Source organism: Myotis brandtii, unplaced genomic scaffold (genome assembly GCF_000412655.1).
Source record: "Myotis brandtii unplaced genomic scaffold, ASM41265v1 scaffold402, whole genome shotgun sequence".
Lineage (NCBI taxonomy): Eukaryota > Metazoa > Chordata > Mammalia > Chiroptera > Vespertilionidae > Myotis > Myotis brandtii.
The window spans coordinates 334,361-343,673 of NW_005365441.1; positions in this window are offsets into that span (position 1 = coordinate 334,361).

Below are 9,313 nucleotides of genomic sequence, written 5' to 3' on the forward strand. Positions count from 1 at the left end.
GGATGTGGTTGTCTTTGGGAGGAGATATTCAGCCTACTTACTATAAATGGCTTTATTGTTGAGAAAGGCAGTTTATTGCACTATAGCAGTATGTAATCAGAATCAGAAATAGCTCATTTCTAATTCCAGCTCAACCACGAAATAACCACTTGATCTTGAGAAGTTCTGGACTTCCTTCAGCCTCAGATTTCCACTCTGTAACCTGTAGATAATGCTTTCCTTGCAGAGGTGTCCAGTACAAAGGAAGAATAATCGTAGCAGCATCCATTAAGTAAGCACCTAGCCTAGCCCTGTGGCCCCTGGAGTGGCAACAGTAGGTGTTCATTCCCATCCTCCCCCTCAGAACGAGCATGGCTGAGCGGGGACACAGACACTGACATGAGCCAGAGTGCTGACCAGCGGTGGGTGCTGGGCAGGAATGTTACTATGGAGTCAATTGTGTGGCATGAAAAAAAATTCCTAGGGAACTGCGGGTGACTTCCAAATGTGGTGACCTCCAAACCAAGACCTGTGATGTGAGAAGGGCTTAGCAAGTCAGGAGAATGAGTCTTCCAACAGAAAGGTGCAGTGCACATTAAATCTACACTAATAAAAGAGAAACATGGTAATTAGCGTACGACTGCTACCCTTTTCATTGGCTAATCAGTGAGTATATGCAAATTAACTGTCAGCCAAGATGGTGGCCGGCAGCCATGCACTGAAGCGAGCAGGGAGGCTTTCTTGCTCCAGTGAATGCGGACTCCAACGTTCCCCACCTAACTTTCCGGCCTCTCAGCTGCAACTCTAAGCAACTATGTACTATGTTGCAAATAAGAAGCTAAACAAAACCCCAGAAACCAGCCAGACTGAAAGCCAGCCGGATCGCAACATTGTATCGATGTTTTCAGCAGCGAGGCCTCAGAGCTAAAGCTGGCCCAGAATAAAAAAAAAATAACACTCACAGGTTCTGGGATGAGGATGTGGTTGTCTTTGGGAGGAGATATTCAGCCTACTTACTATAAATGGCTTTATTGTTGAGAAAGGCAGTTTATTGCACTATAGCAGTATGTAATCAGAATCAGAAATAGCTCATTTCTAATTCCAGCTCAACCACGAAATAACCACTTGATCTTGAGAAGTTCTGGACTTCCTTCAGCCTCAGATTTCCACTCTGTAACCTGTAGATAATGCTTTCCTTGCAGAGGTGTCCAGTACAAAGGAAGAATAATCGTAGCAGCATCCATTAAGTAAGCACCTAGCCTAGCCCTGTGGCCCCTGGAGTGGCAACAGTAGGTGTTCATTCCCATCCTCCCCCTCAGAACGAGCATGGCTGAGCGGGGACACAGACACTGACATGAGCCAGAGCGCTGACCAGCGGTGGGTGCTGGGCAGGAATGTTACTATGGAGTCAATTGTGTGGCCTGAAAAAAAATTCCTAGGGGACTGTGGGTGGCTTCCAAGTGTGGTGACCTCCAAACCAAGACCTGTGATGTGAGAAGGGCTTAGCAAGTCAGGAGAATGAGTCTTCCAACAGAAAGGTGCAGCGCACATTAAATAATAATAATAATAAAAAATAAAAAATGGAGAAACTGAAAATATCATTTCATAATAATAATGTTTCGTGGAGTTAAGAAAACAGAAAGTAAAAGAGAAGTCTAAACAGGATGAGGATCATGACAGGCCAGATAAGTCATGCTTGAGCTGTACTCCCAGAACCATGGAGAGAACTAACAAGGCCAGTGGTGGAAGACCTGATCTGGGCCAGAGGGAGCCGTGGGCAGAGCCTCTGGAGGCGCCACGCCTGCGGGCAGGAATTCCATGCAAAGCGAGCCTAGGAGTCATAGTGCCTGGGATGTAGGAACTTTTGTGCACGGCCTCTAGTAATAATAATAAAAAAAATAAAAACTGGAGAAACTGAAAATATCATTTCATAATAATAATGTTTCGTGGAGTTAAGAAAACAGAAAGTAAAAGAGAAGTCTAAACAGGATGAGGATCATGACAGGCCAGATAAGTCATGCTTGAGCTGTACTCCCAGAACCATGGAGAGAACTAACAAGGCCAGTGGTGGAAGACCTGATCTGGGCCAGAGGGAGCCGTGGGCAGAGCCTCTGGAGGCGCCACGCCTGCGGGCAGGAATTCCATGCAAAGCGAGCCTAGGAGTCATAGTGCCTGGGATGTAGGAACTGGTGGTTGGTTTATGGAAATGCAGGGGAATTCTGTGATGTTGAGGAGTTAGAATGGACAGGACTGGGAGGATATGGGGGATCAGGGATAAGGAGTAGTTAAGATGAGGTCAGGTTTCTCCTAGGATGGCAACAAGTTCTGAGACAGGTGACAAGGAACACAGACTGGGGGTGCCTGTGGAAGGGAGGGAGTGGTGGTGACACACCAGTTTTGAATGTGATGAGGTTGAGAGGATGTGAACATCCATGTAGGACCCGGGACAGTGCTGCTCAGAGGACCCAGCCCCGAGCAGTCCATGAACACGTCACCACCGCAGTTTGGTAGACAAGGTGTGGCTTGTGTTGTCCAGCATGTGGACTAGTGTGTGGACTAGGAGAAGTGGAGGGGTGTACAGGTGACTATGCACCAGAGAAGGTGACGTGTGGATGGTGGCATGGGGGGAAACCGGGCAGGGAAGGATGGGAACAGCATTTCAGTGAGAATGTGCCACATGTGAACTACGGACGTTAAAGAGAGTCTGATTTCTTTCATATAGTTTGCAAGCTAGAGGCGTCTCTGAGAAAAACTGAAAGAAAAACAAAACTAAACTAAAGAACACCCTCCTAATGTGAGGTTCACCAGTGCCACATACCAGGGGTAAAAAGACAGTCACTTACCAAACAAAAGAAAGCAGCCACATGCCTCAAGAGGAACGCTGTCCTTCGGGACCCTGACTTGTCATTGTCTCTGCACACACACCCTCTGAGAGACCAGCTGTGCACAGACTTGTCTCCCATGGAGTTCTTGCCCCTTCCCCTTCCCCTTCCCACAGGAGGCTCTGCGCTTGTTGGGCGAGGCCTCTGGGGCGCCGGGCGGTGAGCGCGGGGCCGCAGTGGGGGCTGCATGGTGCGGCACTGAGTCACCAGCGCCAGAATGAACCTGGCCGCCTGCGACTGGAGTGGGCTGATGGATTTTGTTGGGCGAGGCCTCTGGGGCGCGGGGCGGTGAGCGGGGCCGCAGTGGGGGCTGCATGGTGCGGCACAGAGTCACCAGCACCAGAACGAACCTGGCCGCCTGCGACTGGAGTGGGCTGATGGATTGCTCTGCGCTTGACTGTTATGACAGCTGTAAAACTCAAATCAGCTCCTAAATGGTCAATTACCGGCGGGGCACATAAAGAGTGGCAGTCAGGGAGCCCACGATTCAATTTCCGTGAGCTCCGCTGCCTGCTTTTCATTAGTCCGGTTCTAATTTATTTGGGGCCCAGGGCTTGAGGACTTGGTTCTTCCTGCTTTTCATGCCTAAATGACATTTTCCTGGTTCCCACTTGACATTTCTTCCTTTGTCAGCTCCTAATGGGCACTGCTCAGACCTGCGCAGCCAGGGGTGCTGAAGTGAGCGCATGGCCTGCCGAGCGGATTCCGTTTGGTTAATTCCGATAAATGTATTTTAAGTAATTATCTGAGCAAGAAGTGCCGGCACCTACCATGGGGACTGACCACCAGGCACCTGAAAATCAGCAGCTCAATCCGTCAGCCTCCATTCAAACCTGACCAGGTAGACGGGGCTCCCTCCTGCTCATGAAGCCGACCCATGTGTGCTGGGGAAATCTGTGCCACTGCCTTCCGGAATTAGTAAGTGAAACCTCCCCCAAATTATCTCCCCCCCTTGTTGTCATAAACGTGGGCTGCTGCTGCCACCTCCCTCTAGACTTCTTTAGCGACAGAGGACGTATCAAGAGAGTCTAGTCAGTCTTATTCTATCAGAAGAAATGACTGTGAAGCAACAGGCCTGCTTAGGGCTTTCAGGATATGCACCAAGATAGCCCAGAATGGAACAAACTAGCTGGACCCACCCCTGCCTGACATCAGTGAGGTCAAGGCCAGATGTATTTGTAAGAATAAAAACGAAAACTAAAGATTTATGGTCTTCTTATCTTGGATTATTCTTACATAAAACCCTCTTTTTAATTTTCAAGCTGAAGTTTAGAAGGATATAATAAAAATAAATTGTCCAAGATCATATGTCAGAGGCAGATTTTTAAGACAGGCCTAAGTGCAGGGCCTACACACACAAGTAGAAGCAGAGCCTATCATTGGGTCCCTGCAGTTTTCCCATTGCTCACTCTTGTTCTTCTTGCTGAAAATCGCAATGTGCCCTGTACTCTGGGGACAGTGAGCACAGAGGGAAGTGCATTAATCTTGCCATAAGTAATACTTAATTTTATACTCACTTCCTCTAGCCACAGTGTCTTCATCTATAGAAAGGGATAAGATCATATTTTCACAAGGTCCATAAGGAGAAGAGCATATTGAGTTGACTTCTGCCCCCCAGGCAATGGACGGGGATTTACGTCTCTGCCTGGCCTGCTGCACCCTTTCCTCTGAATCCCACGGTGTCTCTGCACCGTACAATGAATTGCCTCACTCATTTCTCCCTCCTCCCCATCAACATGTGCTTTTACAAAATTATTTGACACCAGCAGCTTAATATCCATCATTGAGTTGATGACAAGAAGCTCGTTATCTTATTTCTCAGAGAGGCCATTCTATCTTTGAATGTTTCTATTAGAAACACAAAAACTTATAACAACTATGTGTGATGTTAGGTGGGTGCTTGGAATATAAGGGGATCACTTTGTAAAGTGTATGGTTGTCTAACCACTATGTTGTGCACCTGAAAATAATACAAAACAATATTGATTAAAAGCTGAAACAGAAAAAAAATTAAGAAAAATAAATAGCCCATGCAGTTTTTAAAAAAGATAGTCCTTTTATTTAGCTGAAAATTCTATTTGGTCATTTTTTTTCCCTTTTTATGACCCAATTTTCTGTTTGAAAACATTTTAAATATCATTTGTGTATGAACTACTCTAAATTAAGTGTGACGAGTTCCTTCACCTACTGCACCTCAGGTGATATAGTGTGTGTTCAGTTTTTTTTTTAAAACAAAACAAAACAAAAGAAAGTAAGGAGCCTTAAACATAGCTAGAATAATATAATAAATACCTGTGGTAGCCATAACCCAAGTTCAACAATTATCAACATTTTATCAAAGAAGTGTCACTGGAGTCATTTCTCATCTTTGTTACATTTCTTTGAATTCACTCCTATTGGTCTATCAGTTAAAAATTATGGCGCCTATGAAAAGATGCTCAGTTTCACCAGCTATTAGGGAAATGCAAATCAAAATTACAATGAGATATCACCTCATACTTGTGAGAATGGCTAGTATCAATAAGACAAATAATAACAAATATTGGAGAGGCTGTGGAAAAAAAGGAACCCTCATTCACTGCTGGCGGGAATGTAAACTGGTACAACCACTATGAAAAACAGTATGGAGGCTTCTCAAAAAAATTACGGATAGAATTACCATTAAACCATGAGCCTTTCTTTTGGGTATCTACCCGAAAAACTAAAAGACATTTATTCACAAAGATATATGCACCCCTATGTTCATTGCAGCATTATACACAGTGGCCAAGAAGTGGAGACAACCAAAGTGTCTTTTGGTAGGTAATAGACTAAAGATTTGGTGCATGTATACCATAGAATAGTACTCAGCCATAAGAAAAGATGAAATACTGAAATTTGGGACAACACAGATAGCTCTTGAGAATATAATGCTAAGCAAAATAAGTCAGACAGAGAATGTCAAGAACCATATGATTTCACTCATATGTGTTATAAAAATCTAAAAGTAACAAATGAACAAAGAAAAAACCAAACAAAAACTCAGACACAGACAATAGTATGGTGGTTACCAGAGGGAAGGCAGATAGTAAAGGGCAAAGGGGTCAAATATATGGTGAACAAAGATGACTTGACTTTGGGTGGTGGGCACACCATGAAATGTGCAAATCATGTATCAGAGAAATGTGCACTTGAAACCTACATAATCTTATTAACCAATGTCACCCCAGTAAATAAAGTAAAACACACACAGAAGCAACCAAGAAGCTCTTCAACCACTTCATTGGGGGAATGGATAACAAGCCCTGGTATACCCACCCGGGGAATACTATTCAACTATAAAAAGGAATGGACCATTGCTTCATGCAGTAAGTGGATAAATCTGAAAGGTATTTTGCTAAGAGGAAGAATCTAGACCAAAAGGCTGCATATTGTGTGATTCCATTTATATTATGCTTTGCAATAGGCAAATCTATAGGGATAGAAAATATCCATAGTTGCCAGAGATTGGAGGATTAGTGTGTTTGAAAACAAAGTGAGTAAAAAAGGAAATTTTAGGGTGAAGTTAACTAATCTTTATGGTACTGGTGTAGTGAACAGCATATATGTGTCAAAATCACTTGAACTGCATAATACAAAAGAGTTACATTCAGTTTTGCAAACTGAAACAACAACAAATCAATCAGGATGTCAAGGGATCCCTGAATGGAACGCAGACTTTGACAAATCAATCTAACTATATTACAAATGTCCGAACTAGCTGCACTTGAGGTGGGGATCAAAAGAGCTGATCTAATTAACTTTGTAAAATATTATTTTGACTGAAAACAGTAATTGTAAAACCTAAATTAATTTTATACATAAACAGTAAAAAAACAATTATGGTGCATAATCTAAGCATGTGCTGGTGGGATAATAAATAACTTTCTTCCCTTTCAAATATTCTATACTTATATCAATGAGCACAAAATAAAATGAACTCTTTTCTTAAAAATGTAACGATTTTGACTATAATATGATTTACTCCAAAAAATCTATTCAAATACCTAGGTACATTTTTTTTTCTAAACATACTCCTGCTGCTAAACTAATTATATCTATTCATCACTTTCCTGATGGGTGATGAAATTAGATGCATGCTCTTAGATTTATGACATGGTTCCCATTCCAATAGCCGGGTTTTACACAGGAAGAATTTTCATGGTGGCCAGTGAAATAAACTAATTTTCTTAATATTATCCAGTATCAAAAAGAAGCTAGGACATGGACATTTTGATTCCCATTTCAGTGGGATTATCCATTAATTTAGACCAAGTTATCAGATTTTAAAACAATGTAAAGGATCTCAAACCAAACAGCAAGCTTGAACCATGTGAGAGGAGAATGTGCACAGAATCGTGACCAATTAAAGGCGGTTGCAAACTATTGCTATTACCACTGAAAGGGAGAGTCTAGTCATGCCCCATGGAATCTATGCTGAATTGGAAAATGATGTTGTTGTTTTTAAGTTAATTTTTAAATTCATGAAATTAATGTTTTGTTCTGCAATTCTATGCATTTTAACACATCTATAGATTTGAGTAACCACCACCAATACCAGGATAAAGACTGATCCACCACCCCAAAGGTCCTTTAAAACTACACCATTCCCACCCTTAACTCATGGTGTTCATGGATATTTTCTCCATCATTACAGTTTTATCCTTTCAAGGTTATGTAAATGGAGTCACAATATGTAACCTTTTGAGACCAGTTTCTTTCATTGAGTAAAATGCCTTTGAGAATCAGCCAAATTGCTATATTTGGTAACAATTTATGCCAGTGTATGGATATACCAGTTTATTTAATCATTCAGTGACCAAAAAACATTTGGTTTATTTGTGGTTTTGGTGTGATTTGAATCAAGTTTCTATAAACTTTAGTGTGTAAGTTTTTTGTATTTGCTTGTTTGGGAAACTGCAACTTTCAGGTCAAACCCTGGCTGCTGCCTTTTCCTTTTTTTACTTGAAATAGAGCACTTTTATTAGCCAATGTTAGTATAGAAAACACTCAAACTCTCCTTAACTACCCTCTCCCTCCGCCATGCCCCCATCTATCTATGTCCATTCACACGCATAGGAGCTTATTTTGGTAGTTGGGGATAACGGAAGAGGTCAGAGAAAGAAAGAGGATAGAGGGAATAGAAGTTTCCTGTTCCAAAGTTAGGGCTGGAAATGGAGAGAGATAGAGTTGTGTAAATGACACTTTACAAGACTCTAGACTCAGGTATATTTTTCTAAAATATTATTTTTTTAAAGTTTGTGAATTGACCTAATATCCTGTGACCTTGCTAAACTCTCTAATCTCACTCAATAGTTTTAGGGTGTTTTAGTTTGAAATTTTGCTTAGAGCTCTTGAAAGTTTCTATGTATATAATCATGCTGTCTGTGAATAAGGACAAATTTATATCTCCCTTTGCATTTTATTCATTTTTATTATGATATTACACTGAGAAAGACTCCCAGTGCAATGTTAAATAGGAGTACCAAGGGAATATTCTTGCCTATTCTGCCAAGTAAGTGTGATGCCCACTTAGAGGTTTTGTTGGTTGGAGAAAGTGATGTCCTACTTCTAGACTTATTATATGGTAATGTCTTATTATGATGTCTGTGTAACATGTACTTATTGACATGTCTATACAGTAAGCCTAAACTTATTTGAAGAAACTATACAGTCTGTTGAAAGTAAATTAACAAAATATATTAAAAAAAGTTTATATTATTGGATGGGAAGAATTATTACCATAAATCTGAATTATCTCATAATTAATATATGCATTTAATACAATTAAAATTTATATTTTTGGTTGTTCTTAATTGGAAAAAAATATTTTAAAATTTATAGAGAGAAATCTATGTTGTAACCCTGCCAAGAAATTTGAAAATATACTGAAGAGGAACTGGTCTTATTTGATAATGTACATACTATAATGCCACTATAATAAAATGAATAAAATATTAGTGTGAAGATTGAAAACAGGATCAAGAGTTATGAGCTGAATTGCTTCACCTCAAACTTCATATATTGGAACACTAATAACTGTACCTCAAAATGCAACTGTTTTTGAAAATAGGGCCTTTAAAGAGGTGATTAAGTTAAAATGAAGCCTTTAGGGTAGGCCCTAATTTAATGAGTGGTGCCCTCATGAGAAAAATAAATTTGGACCACAAAAAAAAAGACATCATGGATGACTTCAAACAGGAAAGAGAACACAGCAAAACAGTGGACATTTGAGGACCAAAGGCCGTAGTATTCTAAGGCACCATGAACAAACGAATGCATCAATGAAAGAGAAAAGTACATCTGTGATTTCCAGTGTATGATAGAATCTACTACTATAATCTAATAAAAGAGAAACATGCAAATTGACCGCACCTCCGCTATGCCCCAAGCCATGCCCACCAGCCAATCAGAGCGACTATATGCAAATTAAC